The 17808-nt window shown below is 43.7% G+C and overlaps 1 long non-coding RNA gene across 1 annotated transcript; it reads right to left on the reverse strand.

Moving 5' to 3' along the window:
* Nucleotides 1-605: 605 nt before the first annotated feature.
* LOC125944909 (uncharacterized) lies at nucleotides 606-13205 on the reverse strand. Its single transcript, XR_007466597.1, has 8 exons — nucleotides 13045-13205; nucleotides 12550-12641; nucleotides 7892-8176; nucleotides 7265-7405; nucleotides 4247-4288; nucleotides 2266-2344; nucleotides 1552-1772; nucleotides 606-761 (listed from the first exon to the last, which is right to left on the reverse strand). It is a non-coding gene; the product is annotated as an uncharacterized LOC125944909 (long non-coding RNA).
* Nucleotides 13206-17808: the final 4603 nt, after the last annotated feature.

Consider the following 17808-nt stretch of genomic DNA (forward strand, 5'->3'; position numbering starts at 1 on the left):
ACTATATAACCTAGCCGCTGCGACATAACAAATAGTGCTATACTATATATACACTAGCCGACTTAAACACAGGTGTGACAGAGATAACAGAAGCATAGTCAGATAGTCTGCAAAAGAAAATCACTCTCGTAACAGACCAATTTGTTAGTTCCCACCTGGTCAGCCAAAAGTAGGTCCACCTATCAAAACGTAGGCCAGCCTTTCTGAGGCACTTTAGAGGAACTTTTAACCACAATCAATTGCGACTAGTTAGAAGAGATGCAACAATATCCTTGGGTAATAAATAAGTTAACAAATCCTCCCGGTACCTGCATTGACCACAGCTCTGGTTGCTGCAGCTTTAGCACAGTCTGTCTTATTTGTAGCACGCATGTAACGTTTACAACTAAAAGGCACAGGCAGAAAAGTAAAAGGGCAAAGACAAGACAAGGACACAATGGGCAACACACTTGTGCTTGAGCTTGTCCCATCCTATGTCATCTTGTTAGTGCCCTATTACTCTTTCTTTGCGAGCTGCAACAAGAGGGTCGAAAAGGCAACAAAGTTCCAGGACATCACAGCTTATGTTCGGCATAGCATGAGAGTAGGCATTGATGCGACATGTGGAACCTGAAGGCTCAAGCTAGTTTATTTCAACATGCATTCGCAGAGTTCACCACCGCTGCATATCGCCGAGCTTCTGCGACAAGTGTTTTCGGCCGCCTTCATTCTCTTGTCTGACACCTCCTTTGGCATGTCACCCATGTAAAAGGCAAACAATGCTGCATAGGAAGTGAATTATTAACTTCAAAAAAGACACAGAATTAAGCACAGTTCTTCATTACTCCATGGCTAATATGTGGGCAAAGTCAAATTTAGTTTACAAGGAAGTTGCTATTGGTCGGGAATGCATGAACTGATTTCCTGTTTGAAAAAATTTCTGTTCTATGAATTGTTCTGCACGACGCTGCTGTTCCCATACATGGTCATGTGTAACAGTATTGTGCTTGAATACTCTACATTTACTATGAAGCATCGATGTAACATAGCTATTACACCTACTGCCAGTGATGTACTATGTTTAGCTCAATATGACTTGGAATGCATGAGCACTGTTAACACCTGATTATAATGAGCATCTTAGTATACCTACATTGATGAGAAATAAAGATATGGCTAACTATCCGAGTGCAGCATGCTGCTGCACTACCTTCGGTGATGCACCTGTGATGGCAACTTGCGTGGTGCAAAATTGTGGTCAGAAATTTAGTATTAGCAAAATATGGCAAACAATTGTCAGACAAGTACTATCTGCTGAAAGATCATCGTAACAATAATGCTATTACAGCAACTTGCAGCTTTCTTTTTACTGAAAAAATACTGAATCCAGTATCACATGTCCAAATAACAGCTAAAATTTGTTTCCATCATTCAATGCTGGAACTTAAAAGGCGATTAAGCAAAATTAACGTGCCAACATTTTCTCTAAAATAAAACCCCATGATAAAAAAGGAAGACATGCAGAAGATCATTATGTAAACTTTCTAAAGGCCACAGGAGAAAGATATATACCCTTTAGAGGAGATACTTTCTCTGGTGCCAGCGCTGGCTTTGCCTCAGTGTAGCCAAGATGCCGTGCCTTGTTCGAAAGTGTTCCAGCGACACTCCTGGTTTTCAGTTGTTGGGGGGTCCAAAATACAGGAGCAGCACTTCTACAGAACATAGTCTGTAGAAGCGCTGAACAAACATCCCCAGGCTTTTTCATTAATCCAGGAGCCACAGCCTGCATACACCTGCATTACACAAAAAAATCATCACTTGCAAATTAGAGACAGTGACAGGTCTATCCCACTTTTTGTTTGCTTTATCAGGCAGCTAGCTGTCAACCGCGTCACTACTACAGTGTCATGCCAGATTTCCTTGAATGTACAAAAGGATCACTTTTGCACCCAAAATGAAGACTGGCTTCTTAGAGATAGAGTTTGTTTACAAGTTCTCACGAAAATTGACTCACAAACCACTTATACATGTGCTGGTCTTGGTGACCAGCACGTTGGTTGGCCTGAGATAGTACACACCTTTATTGATTTCTTTCTAAATTAAGACCTAAATGTTATGTCAGTAAACAGAACAAAGAATGATACTGGTTCTTGACATGTACGGCTGTCAAACATATGCGTGCGAGCTGTCACAGAAACAATTAAGCTCGTTCAAGCTGCAGCTCAATATGTGGCTTTGTGACCACATTCAGGCAATATCTAAAGCCAATAACTTTGGTGTGATTACCTTTCCGTCATCCCTTCTGGAGCCTATGACAAACTCTTCCGAGGCATTGTCCTCTAAAGAAAGTTCAACCCCGGCCTCCCTATAAAAAAGAGGTTTTCAACAGACCAGTTAGAAACACTGCAAAGAGGAATAAATAAATTGTTTCAAAAGACAATGTCATAATATAATTCCTAGAACTAAATAATATGATGCATAGAACAAATAACTAACACTCTATTAAACTAACAGAAAGAATGGTAAGAAAATGGAAACAGTTGAAGTCAGCAGAGTATTTAACCTACCAAGTCAACTATTTTTTTATAAACAATAAATGAAGAAACAGAAGTTAAAAATTTTTCATACAATAAGAAAATGGAAATCGCACATCCTCAGGGCCTAACGGATAAATAAATTCATGAAGCTTGCCCTTTAGAAACCCAAGGATGCTCAAGTAGATAAATTTCCTCTCCTTTGTGCCCTGTTCTTTACGACCGCTGGGGCGACCAATGTTCAGTGTTCGAATGAAAATTATACAGATCTCACACACTGCAGGGATCAATGTTATGCAAAGCATTACGCAGTTGACTAGCCATACAACATATTAAGGACACTAATGTAGTGCAAATAAAACAAAGAACACACAGGACAGCATAGGTGCCGCCTGCAATTGGTTTATCACAGCCCCTACAAGACCAGAAAAAGAACATGCCTGCATAGACTAATAAATCAGTAGCAAGTGTATTGCCCGTGCTGCCCCACCTTCTGTTGTTCGCGTCTTATTTGCCGTGCAATGTCACGCCACCGTCAAGCATGAAAAAAAATTAAATTGTAGGGTTTTTTACATGCCAAAACCACGATTTGATTGTGAGGCATGCTGTAGTGCCCCAGGGACTCTGGGTTAGTTTTGACCACCTTGGGTTCTTAAATGTGCACACAATGCTTGGTACATGGGTGTTCTTGCATTTCACCCTCATTGAAATCTAGACACTGCCGCTGGGATTTTATTCCAGAACCTCGGGACTTAGCAGCACAACACCAAAACCACTATGCCATCATGGCGCGCTTCAAGTATCAACCAACTTGTCTAACAACTTTAGAGCTGCATATCATCATTTGGGGTTCCATGAAGATGGTGCAACATGTCTGTGTAGGGCTAGCAATTACGTGATGCGTGTTTGTGGCAACAGCAAGGGATGGCATGACAACTGATTTCTTGTTCTCCAGTGATGAAACATTCAACTTCAGGTATGGCCAAGGCTAACCTCGCAGATGGATTAACTGAGCCAATCATCAGAGCCGCACAATATCACAGCATGCACTAGCTTCCACAAGGGAAGGACCACGTGGTACATTCTTGCATGATGAAAAGAAACTTGCTATGCAATGCGACATATGCCAAGCATTTTAAAGCAATAGCTTGCACATGTGAAGAAGTGTCGTAGGTTGCTATGCTGTCATGTCATGCACGCGCCTGTAGCATAATGCATATACCATCAGGTTGTTGCCCTGTATGACCTTGGTTCAAGTACCACCACTAGACAACTTGCGAAAAAGGCTCCAAACAAGGCAAGACAGGAACTTACCTGCAGGAATGTACCTTGTAAAAGTCGCGGAATGGTTTGCGTTAAAATGTGCTTTAAGTACGATTTGATGGCGACATATAGGGTAATGTGGCCATTCCCTTATTGGCGGTGCGGTGTCCGGGTCAATGCTACTGCCACATCATTTTTCATTCTCCCGAGTGCCATGGATTGGAATGAGATTGGGAAATATTCAAGCATAAAATGGATTTGGCTGAGGAGGGACCAGTGCGAACTGGGCATTAGTACGAGATGCTGTCCAGGCATCCAAACTGAAAGACTTATGATGATGACTAACATGTATTTCCTACTCGCACGAGGAACACAAAGCTTTCAAAATTTTTGCACTGAGCTAGGTTCCACACAAGATAAAACTGAAAAATGCTGCTTCACAACATTAGCAGTAGCACAGCATTTCTTACCTATATCTCCCACTAGTGAGGTGGCCGAGGTTTCCAGAGACTCTGCAGAACAAACACAAATTTATCACATATTTTGAGTGAGCTAAGCAGCCTCAGACATTAAGGCTTCAAGGAACTCTACCAGGCTCTAAACGTGCCACAAATTTTCATCTCACTTCACTCCAAAGGCTGCATGTGTAACAAAAGTTCGATGCATACCTTAATTAATGACTGCCTACCTTCAATCAATCATTCAAACAGATTTAAAAAGTGCAGGCATTGTTGTGGTGGTTGTATCTTCAGAAGAATGAGTGCATGACCCGGTGACAATATGATCTCTATCAAGCCAGCTGCTCTTTCAATCTGCTTCCAGTGTTATTTTTCTTGCCAAGGCTGGAACTTGAAACACCTACTCACAAGCACCTGTGACAGAAGGATGCGGCAGATTCACTTGTACTGAGGGTAAGAGCTCGGTAAACTACAGGGGACGTACATGAAAATTACTGCAATTACACCCCAGAAAAAAATTGTTCCAACGAACCATGCTTAAAAATCAGTTCTCTCTGGGGTTTTACGTGCCAAAACCAGTTATGATTATGAGACACACTGTAGAGGTACAGGAGGGCTCCGGATTAATTTGGACCACCTGGGGTTTTTTAATGTGCACTACAACGCAAGCACACGGGCATTCTTGCATGTCGCCTCCATCGAAATGCGGCTTCCGCGGGCGCCCCTCTCCCGCAACCTCGTGCTCAACAGTGCAAAGTTTTAGCTACCGTATTTATTCGAATCTAGGCCGATAGTTTTTTCAAATAATCATATACGAAACTCTAGGGTTGGCTTAGATTCGAGGATTAAAAAAAACACGCCAGTTTTTAACTGAGACTGATAAATATGGTGCACAGTTAGTGCCATCTAAAAAAGTCAGTATCGCAGCCGCTACTAGCCGCGCCAGTAGCCAACTGAAGTACACGAGGGACGTCGCCATTTTGACCTGTGTCGTATCGGTAGTGTGTAGTACCGGCCCGCGGTGTGGCGTTAATGGCACCAAACAGGCGATGCCACTATAGTGCCGCTTTCTAACGTTCACATTCTCTGCATCTGCTCTATCAGCATGAAGTACCGAGTTCATCATAATGCCGCATTTAAAAGGAAAGTGATCATGTGTGCGGAGACGGACGGAAATCGGGCTGCATCACGGGTGTTCGGAGAATCCGAAACTTTCAAGCGGGACTGGCGCAAACAGGAGGAGCCGATTTTCGCCAGCAAAGCAATGCGAAACGGTTTCAGTGGACCGAAGCAGGACGTAATCTGCAACGATCCACTACGGCGATATGATCGCCTTGGCCCTATCCTGAAAGCAATCTGCGATGGGGAAAGTCTGCCGCGCGCCGTGTTTTCGCCGTCGCGTTGAAGAGAGGCATGCTAGTATGAAGGTCAATTCGCTCACCGCACTTCGTCACTTCAGCGTTTTGACAGTTCATTTCTGCGGTCAACAAGCGAGATGTGTTCATGCTTGCTTGTGCGAGCGTGACACCGTGCTTGTTACGTTACACCGTGAATTGCTTGTTACGTCGTGCGCGTGACACCGTGCTTTGGTAAGCGAATGTTTGTAACTTCAAAGGGCCGATAAAACTGCTATCCTTACTTCGTATAGCGGTCTACTAATTTGCCATCGCATTCGATGTATCGCCTTTCGGGCGAACTTGCGACTTTTTTTATTCATCGCAACTTCAGTGCATCGGGAGGAAATCTGTTTTTCCAAATGACAGTTGCATTTCTGTTTGAAAGCATGAGGTGAGCGGAACTGTAAAGGACATTTTTGTTTGTCACGGGAACCGGGTGCACGTTACAATCGAGGGCGCGTGAGAATCGAGTAAATACGGTAGTTGTGCTAGCCGTATGGAGGCATTGTGGAACGTTCAAGCCGGGCGGAACTCGTTGGAGGGGCCAAAGGAGATGCTTTTTGTGTGCGCCGCAACGAGGATGACAATTGATCGTGCGCTCCTTCAAAAAGTGCAACATCTCTAATGCGCTTGATGATACTGAATATAGTGCACTGTTTGAAGATGTCAGCAGTAAGATAGCGACGAGGCTAGCAGCGATGGTGACATAGAATGAGCTCGGCATGTTCATATGTAATAAATGCTGTTTCATTTTGCGAATGCTGCCCTCGCATTTTCGTTCGGCCTACATTCGAGGCAAGTTTTTTTTTTGGGGGGGGGGGGGGGTCTTCGAACTTTATGGGGGTCGGCTTCGAAGCAGAGTCGGCCTAGATTCGAGTAAATACGGTAACTGACCCACTGCGCCGAGTTTCAACACCAGTGGCTGCTTTATTTCAGACTGGCTAAAAATCAAATGATTCATTCGAGGGCCATTTGCCAACTGCTTATGCACAAGCATCTCTGTAACATTGTAAAGCTAAGCAAACATTGTAAAGCTACGCCAAACCCAAGACGAATGCATAGCAGCACAGACTAATGTCACTAGCACCTCACTGACAATTGGCTTAGATGAGTATGCTATTGGAAGCATGAAACATACACGAAAGCTGCTTAGAACCTTTTTTTTTCAAAAAGCCAGCACTTGAACGGGTGCTGTTTTTGTGTAATGCAACTTACACGGACGCAGATAAATAAAAGTATCGACAGACAGTCTTGTTCTTCCTCTATATCCATGTACTAGCTGCGCTACACCAAAAAGCCTCCATGATGACATACCAATAAGCCCATATCTCAACACTATTGAACTTAAACGAGTGTAATACCCACAAAACATAAAGAACTTGGATTCCAGCTTTCTGGGGGAAATAAATGAATTATAAAATTTGACTTAGTACCCTTTTCTTTGCATCCCTGTCTGAAGTTCCTAAGCCACCAATACACAATCAACATCTTGCAACTCCCTTCTAGGAGTTTAGCTTGTAAAATATTGCTGCACTTACAAGTATGTCGACAATGCCACATACACTACCAAAAGATATACATACACCAGAAGACAAATCAAGTACAAGCAAATCAACATACAAATATTCCTTACCAAAGTCTTCTAATCTAAAACTCGATGCTGCAGCAGTATTACTCTGAGGAGTTGAAGACTGCAACGATTCAGTGGCACCACGGCCCTCGACAGTTGCAGATTGTAAATCAGCAGCACCAGGATTCCCGACACTTGCAGGTTCTGAGGAATAAACATATTCACACAATCACTGCACTTATTCAACTAGACACACCTGCCATTTACCTGGCGGTTGCCTATATTCTTTAGTTTCTCTGCTCACCCGAGATTAAATGTATCCCCGAATTTATTGGTGGCTTTTAATTCCTTAATGACACTAAACTACCTGCAATATATTTAATGGGAAAGTTAGACACTGAATTAATATGGGAAATTTCAAGCACTTTCTTGGTGTACCTCACAGATGTTTGAATTTCAAAGCTATTTAATATACTAGGTGTATTCAATGTGATCATTTATGGTGTGACTTAGCAAACTGAAAGAGTGCAGCATAAGCAAAAATGCTGCACTTCAAACTAGCACCCCTTACAAACATCAAGCACGCAAAACATCTGCCGGTCTGCCGTTTTGTTTGGTCTCCCGTGTCCTACCACTTCAGCATTGCATAATGCAACATAAGCTCCGAGCTACAACATGGACATTACTTACCTCTCTGGCCCAACTCCCTTGGCATGGTGGCCTTCTCTACTGGGAGTTTTGCACGTCCTGCAAGAAGGCAATACTTGTGAGCTGCGTCAAAGAACTAGACGCCCATGTGAAAAAAACTTCCTCTACAATATCTTAGGTCCCGTCAGTGTACAGGGCGTGCATGACTTGAGTGAACACAGCATAACGGGATCAGTACTGCATAATGCAAAGCGCCTGTATTGTTAGACAATGACTTGCCTGTCTGACAATGTGCCCTTGGTGCAGGCACAACGCAGGTTGTGGACCCTAGAATATCAAAATAAGTGTTGAAAGATCATATGGAAACAAACATTGTTATTGCAAATATATATTCTTGTAAAGCGAAAACCTTACTAAAGTGATCACAAAGCAAGTGCCTCTAGTGCATTTAATATTACAGTGCTTTCGAAGTTAAGTGCAGTTTAATAGAGAGAGAGAAATTTATTTACAGAAAGGTAGAGAGGTCGGCCTGAGCTGTAACTTGCTCTGGCCTGCTACTCTACACTGGGGAGAAGGGACGGGGAGGAAAAGGGCTGATGGATGATAATGATAAGAGGAGGAGGTGTGTATGTACAATTTTACAACGTTGTGGCATCTCTAAAGCCGTGCGTCTAGCCCAGTGGCTTGTAGAAAGACTAAAGCGGCACTGGTTATCATGGCTGCGCTGTTTTCATTGGGCCAAGGACCTAAAAGAAACTCGTCTGATAGGGGCCTCTTATGGACTTCTGCAATTGAAGAGACCAGTTTCTGTCGTTCTTGCGCGTACGCGGGACAAACGCAAAATATATGGTCAAGTGTTTCTGGTACCTGGCAGTATTCACAATTGGGGCTAATGCCACTGCAACCAATCATATGTCTGTAACGATTCGTGAATGCGACACCAAGGCGTATCCCGTGCACGATGCTTGATTGGCTTCTTTTGAGCTTGTGAGGAATGCGGTATGTCATTTCTGGGCCCCATTTATGCACTCGCTTGTGTTGATGATCTGGTTGGCAGTTTAATAAATACCTTATGCTAGCTACACAAATGTTTGCAGAGGTGGTTTATGTGATTCACAGCAGGCACAATTTCAGCAAAACAAATACATAGTTAACGAAAGTTTGTAAACTTTTTTATTTTTATTTTGCAGTTATATATTTGTGTTAGAAACTTCAAGACAATTTTATGTGAAGGCAACTTCCCTTTAATCCTACTAAAGCATTTGTGTTCCGAGATAAATTTTATACTCAGTATGCTTATAATGTTTCTTCCAGGGTCAAAGATAGCCATATTTCAGAGGAAAATGACCACGCATGCTGCAGCTTGATGCAGAAGCCTTTTGTATACCGGGAGCAGGAGCACAGCTGTTGTTAGCTTTCCCTGGCTTTTACACTGGCATGCTAACCACAATGTGCTATGTCACATGGTGGGTTTGTCTTGTGTCGACGCCTCCCTCTCCTTTGAATGCGAAATTAGCTCATAGTGAGGCAAATTTATGAATATAATGAAACACAAGTACTTTATAAGAACGAAACAAAATGTAGTTGTCTTCAAAACTGACTGTATTTAAGTTTGCAGTATAAATGGACAACATGAATGCAACAAAAAATACTAAAACATTTTTGTTAATTATGCATCACCAGACTACTTTGTTGCAAATATAGCCGAGGCGCTCGAAGTGTCTCAGCAAAGGTGCTTGAAGTGCCTGTGCAAGAACAATTTGTATAGCTAGCATAGTGTTAAGATTACTGACACTTGGAACGCAATATATGTGGACACAAGGCTGCACACTATGCAGGATGGATATTGTCAGATTCAATAAGAGGTGCTTCAGTAAGTTGCAAGTACAGCCTTAATGTGAATCCTACATACCAGCAATGTATCTGTAATGCAACGTTTCTTTCATGATAAAAATAAACTTTTTGCAGGGGTCCTCGACCGCCCATTGGTCTTGGTAAAAAACACAGTCCTCCAGATCGCATACGCTGCTGTGAATGTGTCAAATTTCGCAGTTGTGCACATGGAGCTCACAAGCGGAGCATGAATTCACCTTTTTTTGAAACACTCTTTTCAACAGAAGCCTTCTCTCTCTGTGCGGGTGCTACATTTCGTCATATAGCATATTCCAATAGAGGGCTGCTATTGGCCAATAGCTGATATCAATCGAGAAGGGTGTTTGGATCAGTGTAATTCTTCCTATTGTTACTGTGTATATTTATTAATACTGTTTAATAAACAAGCTGAAGTTAGCAAAAATATGCTTTCGAATTTACGTATTTCAAGAAGCCTACTATTGTCTGTTCTTGTGCAGCGTAGAAATTAAACTCACCACACTTCTTATCGGTGTTGTAGCCATTTGGTCTCATTATTTCAATTTGTTTTGAACATTCAACTAGCCTTGAACTATGTGAAACTTAACGTCAGACCCCACGTACATTTGCCAGCACGTGCTGACTCCTGGTTAGATGCCTTGGCAGACATCACTTCATACTGAGCTATTGATATTGCCTCAAAATGCGCAAATTGGATGTGGTACTATCCTTTGGTCAAGCTGGTTTAGGCCAAAGCTGGTCCACACTGCGTAACTTAGGCAGATTGGAGCACATGAGCCCAAGCATGCACTCAAGCCCTATTGCGCACAGACAAATGCTGTGCAGATGCATTACCACTACAAGTGGCTGCATCTGCTACACATAAAAAATACCACAGTTGCCCTTGGGTGCCGCAATGAGCCCACTCGCTCAGCTCACTGCGCCTCACTGAGGACAAGCGTGCTTGGCATAGCCTTTACAGTGCACGGCATTGAAGGAGCCTGAGCACCACGAAGGGGATCAAAGGCGATTTTTGGCTGCTGATAACTTCGCTTCTGCTGAACGCATTGAAGCACTTTTTGCTGCAAAGTATTTATGATATAGTCTATTGTGACTTCAAGCGCATTTCTCGATTTCGATAAAAAGTTTTCAGGGCTCCTTTAACAGTACCTATGTACCGGGTATAAAATAAGGATGACTGATGCTTCTAAACGGCAATCATTGCATGCTCTACAAGCACTCCTGTTGGAATGTCAGTCCAATATAACACATAACAGTCCTTACTGTACATCAAATACAGAAAAGATGTTTTTTTAGTTATCCTTTGTTCTAGTTTGAAACACCTTACTGCACAAACTGCACAAAACAACATAGTGCTATTAATAAACATCAAACTAGATCACACAGCAGAAGGTAGAACTTGCCTCTAATATTCGGAGGTGTCACAGGGTACTGTTGAGCTCGCACTGACACATCAAACGATGTGGCATAGACAACTCGGCTTTCTGAAAGGTTTTTGAAGGAGACATCTGAGCTGTGAACATTTTACTAGTACCTCAATAGCAACACTCATCAGGACTGCCACCACTAAATGACAACTGCTAAATGAAATAGGATGTACGCCACAAAGACAATGTTAATTAGCCCATTGCCAAGAAATCACAAGCCGAAAAGAGAAAAACAAGTAGAAAACCAAGACAACAAAGCAACACGTGCTGCCAGTTGTTTCTGCTTGTTGCTTCGCCAATGCTAGGAATGATCACAAACATTTGACATACTGTATTGCATTTAGGAAGCACAGTTGATCCCTTATTTTGTTTCTTTGTTTAGGCAGTGCTGATATGAGACAAGAAAATAGATGTCTGCAAAGCAATGTTCTCCAATAACAGTGACTGTGCTTGCACAACATTAACAAAACACATTGCAGCTCTATTACTGAAGTGGTCGCAACACAAACATTTCTAGCATTTGTGCATGAGCATTAAAGCTCAAAAGAATTTGTTTTTCTTTCAGCATAGTCTGTTTCACGGAAGTTTCTGGCTAGAGAAACACTAATGCTTCATAATTCAAATAAATTTGCCCCTACAGCGCCCTTTGTGTGTGTGTGTGTGCTTGCAATGCTTCGGAAAGTGCATGCTTCGAAAAGTGCATTCTTAAATGAGGCACTTATTTATAGCAGTTCATCTACATGCATTTTCTCTGCAAATGCACCAACTCTAGATCGTATATTTTCGCAACCACTTGCAGTTACATTTACCAAACACCAAGATAACTGAAGAAGAAAACTTGTACTTTTCCTTTCGTTCACAGTTTCACTTGGGGAAGAAACAATGAAACAAATTAGACTTGAAAAGGCAATGAACGAATGCCAACAACCTCCACTTCTGTACACAGAGCATAGCTGGTGCAATAGCAGGCACACCAAATTTCGAAGCTGTGATACAAATTTGCTACATCTGGCTTCTTTATAGAAGGCATATCGCCTTACCATTGTGCTCTGCTCTGCATTGTTCACCTATCTAGCACTCTAAACAAAAGAGGTTCACAGAAAGATTAAGACGTAAGAAGAAGCTTTACTGGCCAACACCGATTTCTTAATTGAAATTAATGCAAAATGCAAATATGTTTTCATGAGACATCTGCTGGACCGATATTGCTGCACTTAAGAGGGAGAGTTATAGTGACTGTAGAAGCAAATTTTAACTTAGGAATATAATGTTTGACAAAAAAAACTTTAGTATGTATGATACAATCACATTGCCTTCAGTGCAGTTTAGACATCACTTATCGAAGACGTAAGTGAAGTGCTCTAGGCTTCTGCCATGCATGCTGTACATGCAATTATCAACCATTTCCTTGCTCCTTTTCTTTCCTCGTGGCAAGTCCACCAAAACCTTCCTGGGACGCTTTTCCTTCTATGCCTCCATCTCTTCCTCAGATTCTGCAGATTATATAGCAATGCGGCATGCAAAGAAAGCACACGCAGGCACAAATCTGTCTCCTACAAGGCCTAGTCAAATAGTGCTCCTACGAACACAACAGCGCCGTTCACAATCCAAGGAGACACCGCCTGTAGGGGACTCTGCAGCTATTTAAAGCACGTCTACATGAAATGCTCATGATGCAACTGTTTTTCGATAGCGGATACTGAAAATTAAAGACTCCTAGTGAGTGCACATACAGGTAGTGCTACCCCGCATTTTCGAGACATAATTCATTGTGTGAGAATGTCTAGCGAAGTTGCTTTTAAACGTTACTGCGGCCACTGCCTAAACACAACGCACGCTCTTCGATGCATGACATCACTGTGAAAGGGTACGAATGGAACTTGACATGTCACTTACCAGCGAGATGCAGGATCCGCGCTTCATAAAAATCGCCGATGGTGTCTTCGTCCCCAGGCCAGTAGACTCAAAATCGGTAACGTTTTTAGGAGTGAAATCCTTTATAGCGGAGAGCTTCACGACAGCCGTCTTGCCATCGAATTTATATTGCACAAACGCAAACATCTTCACACAGCAAGGGCAAACGAACGAGCAGTCAGCACTAGAGTCAGCGTTCTACCACGTGCGTGGTATGTGACGTCACATTGACGACGTCACCCAATGCCATGTGATCAAAGGCGCGAACATACGAAAGTGCCACACTGCTTTTCCTACGGACGGACGGACGAAAAAAAAATGTGGTTGATCCCTCTTAAGAATATAGGAATCGGTATAGAACACGAAAGTGAAACGTGTCTTCACAGAAGTAGTGTAATGTTTATTGCACATTGATATATAATGTCTATTGGTGTTTTGTGGCTAAAGCGCCCTTAGGCGTTGATGCACCCACGCTGACGCCTGGTGGCACGTCTCCTCCATCACGACTACCAACGTCGATGACCATGAGCAACCGTCGTGCATATGGAAGCTGCACTACGCTGCACACGCTAGCACAACGCGAAAGACGAAGCACGTAACTGACACACTAATACAACGCGCAAGACAAAGCACGTAACTGAATCGTCACCGAGTCAAATCAGCGCGTACAGCGCGTCGTAATTGCAGCCTCCGCGATCAACTTCAGAAACATTTTCAGAGCTAATTGCGGAGGCCACGCTCCGCTGTGCTGAGTATGGTGAACGCCACTACCAACGCCACCTAGGTGGCGTTGGTAGTGCTTCTTGATGCCAGCGTCCCTTCGAATGCTGGCATCGAGGCGTCGTAGTGCTGAGACCACCGAAGCGTTCACTGTCGGTGCGCGTTAGTGTCATAATGCAGTACTTCTCTTTTCTGCTCGTAGGTGGCGGCACCGCCCCGAGCAAGAGCGCGGGTACACGGAGGAGTGTTAGATATATAAGGCGCGTCTGTGTAGCTCTCTGCAAATGCGTTTGTGGCGCAATGGGTTAAACGCTCGGCGATCTATCGTCGCGGACCGAGAGGTCGTGGGTTCGATTTCCAAACTTTGCATGTTTGTGGAACTTTTTCTTCTGGTTTCTTTCTTTGTATTATGTTCGTGTATGTTCGTGTGACGTATTTCTGTGACGGAAATACGTCAATGAAGTCTTGGTGGACCCCGGCATAAAACACTTTCGTGTTAAAAACTTTATTGATAAAAGCACCTGCGAGGTTGCCGGCCCGGGCTCCTATCGTGCTAGTCTCGCTATTTGCGGGACGCACAAATATAGAGCTGTTTCATTCAAAACATGTTCTATTAGGTGTGCCTCTACCAAATAAGTCATGCATGACGCCGTTATGAGGTTAGGAAATGTTGCTTGCCCGCTTTATTTTGCCCGGTTTTTTTTCTGTTTTTTTCCCTTGCTGACACGAAAAAACACTGGCTTGATTTCCGGTCGCGCGGTTGCTAATAGTGCACGGCTTCGTCTCTATCTTCGGGGTTATGACGGTTGTTTAATGTATAACTTTTCCATATGTTGTCATGCACAAGAATCTATATCGAACAATTAACATTTAAGATTATAAATGTTACAAGCCAACACCATCGTGCATGCTTGAGCGTTTGCACAGAGTGTTAGGCTCACTTAATGTGTGGTACGGGGATGTAATATTTCCTACGACTTGTACAAACTGACATTTAGGAGGCTGTTTATACAGCGGGATATGCTAATGCACATGCTGATGTTCCCGTCCCTACGAAGGAAGTACAGGAGGTACAGCGAGGAGGTAATGAAGGACGAACAGCGTCGCAGACTTCCGAGCACCACCAACTGACGGTCACTTCACACAAGCAAGAGCAGGATGTAAACATAATGCTCCAAATAATTTCACTATTTTCATTTCAGTTATCATCACCACCACCCTTTTCTACGTAGCCTTAGCTGCTACTTTAGGAAAGTATACTGAGCAATGTTGGCTGATCACGGAGCACGCGGTGATGAAAAGCGCGAGTTGTCACCAGTGGCGTAATCAGGGTATATATATAGCTTACACCGGGGTCAGGGGAAAGGCACGTGCCGCCTCCCCCCCCCCAACCCCTAAATAATAAAGACCAAAAAAAAGCTGCGTGTGTCACTGGATGTCACGAGGAAATAATGCGAGAAAATTAATGGCAAGTGATGCACGCGCCAAGGGTCCCACGAGCCGGCTTTGGCAGGGAAGTAGCACGGCTGCTGGATAAAAAAACAAAACTCTTTTTAGGGGCGAAGCTCCTTAAAGCGGCAGCCGTTCGTCCCTCGTCGTAGTAGTAGTGTGTAACCAGTCTGAGAAAAAAAAATTCCGAAGTTGTGTCCGTAGCGCGGAATCGAACCAGGGACCCCTCGCTTCCGAGCGCGCGGCGTTAGCCCACTACGCCACGAAGGACACATACACACAAGCACCACGATGGCAATAAATACCCAACATTAACGAAAGGCCGCGTTTCTAGCGCGTTTCTAACGCGTTTGTGCTAGCGCGTTACGGCCCGTGTAAGAAGCTGGTGTAAGACGCTGTGGCCTCTCCGCCTTACCTTCAACGCGTTTCGAACGCGCTGCCCAAGGCGGTGGCAAGTCAAGTTCAAGTCGAGGAGCGTTTATGAATACGGGGGGTATACTCTCTCAGCAGTCATGTGATGGCGTCGGCAAACGCGGTGCACGTTCCGGCATGTGTAAATGGCTGCGTAAGACGCTGTGGCCGCTCCCCCTTACTAGAGAGTACTGCACGTCTCTAACGCGTTTGTGCTAGCGTCCCCTTAAGCGGGAGATCCGATGATTCCCTCCGGAGCTTCGCCCACTCATCATCATTTACCCCGTGGATATGCTGTGATTTTTTTCTTATCCAGCGGCCGTGAAAGTAGTATGCGGTTGGTGCGATCGTTGTCTAATGCCGAGGTTCAATTGCACTGTCGGCCATGTACATTGTTACAGCGAAGCTGCATATGGCTAGGATCTGCTGGATCGTCTCCGGCGACATAGACGAACATGTGGGCCGATGCTGGTGATGTGCAGAAAGGGTATATATATATATATATATATATATATATATATATATATATATATATATGTTTAATTATGAATGCCTTACACAGGTGTCAAAACGGATGATGGATGGCCCATTGTTATACCCATCGCCACCACCGATGTCTCTTTCACAAGTGTCGCGGTACTCGGCAGCGGCACTTCCCACCAATCCTTGTGTCGTTTCGTCGCTATGGGACGGACGCGTGTCTGTCGCTCGGACGATATAGAGCGGGAATTGCCAACGCGCACAGAAGCGCGAATGGGCGCGAAAACGACGTGAAGCGCGCCAGCTTCGCTGGACTTCTCTGTTCACAAAGTGGAAGGGCTCTGTGGTTTTTTTTTCACAGGTAGAGGACCGAAGTGTGACGAGACAGGAAATAACCAGCCTACCGCAAATGCCTGGAATGATTATACAAATAATATTTCGCATTAAAACGGCATGCTACATGCACACATACTAAAGTGCAAGGCTCAGCGATATCCAAGATGTGTATAATCGAAATGAGGCTTCGTACACACGCACGCCCAAGGGCTTATGAGTACAGAATTAAATAATAATGCATTATCAAATGATGCGTCATAATATAGAGGTGCTGGCTCGCGAGCCCAACTGCAATGCCGCGCCTATTCGAATACATGTAAAACGCAGAAATGCTTCCCTGACGTGGTCCCAGAACCAGTATAATTAAAATTTGAGCTGAATTTTGACCTGATTGTCTTAACGAAAATTTCCGAAAAGAGCCAAGCACGAAAAAATAAATAAATAAAAGAACCTTATATATTAATGATGATGTGTGGTGTTTTATGGCGCAAGGGCCAGTTATGGCCAAAGAGCGCCATGCCAGTGTTTGTGAGTGTGCAGTGGAGCGATGAATTCTGAGAAGTTGATGAAGTGTGGCTGTAAAGGGGCCTAAAAATAATCGCTGTAAAGTGCGTAAAATATACAGGTACTAAGATCATGCAAATGACTAATGAGGTGTACTATGAAATGAAGAATGCATTGAGAAAGAGTGACACGATATTTAAAATATTTAAAATGTAGTAATTGGACAGAAGCACTACTGCCTAAACAGAGCCCTTGAACCACAAGGGCCTGGAGGCATGTGCTTATACAAAACTACTATCACAGCAGCATCCTCTGGAGGGAGGATGTGCTATGAATTTATTGGGCTTATAACATGCAGTACCACGTCGTTTAAGAAAGCGAGGACTGCTTTGGTGCTAAACAGCGGTTCCTCACCAAGAAACATACTGGGATGCAGAGGGACATGATAGCGGTAAGCTAAAGGGAAATGTTTTTTTCTATCTGCTTCGGCATCCCGACACTCCAGGAGAACATGGAGGATGGTTAGCCTCTCACCACATCTACCACAGGTTGGTGGTTCATCCCCGGTCAACAAAAAACTATGGGTGCCAAATGTATGACCTATTCTGCGGCGACAGAACAGGACATCAGTTCGCCGTGTTCTCGTTGCGGAGGGCCAGAAACCTAACTGTGGCTTAATCAAGTGAAGCTTATTATTTGTTTCTTCATCCCACAGGCGTTGCCAATGGCTTCGCAATTTCTTACGCAAGAAATGTTTCAAATCTGTTGCAGAAACAGTAGCTGTAGGATTGGTAGCGTGCGATGTTATTGACGTAGCCATTCGGTCAGCTAGCACATTACCCTCAA

Source organism: Dermacentor silvarum, chromosome 4 (genome assembly GCF_013339745.2).
Source record: "Dermacentor silvarum isolate Dsil-2018 chromosome 4, BIME_Dsil_1.4, whole genome shotgun sequence".
Classification (NCBI taxonomy): Eukaryota; Metazoa; Arthropoda; class Arachnida; order Ixodida; family Ixodidae; genus Dermacentor; species Dermacentor silvarum.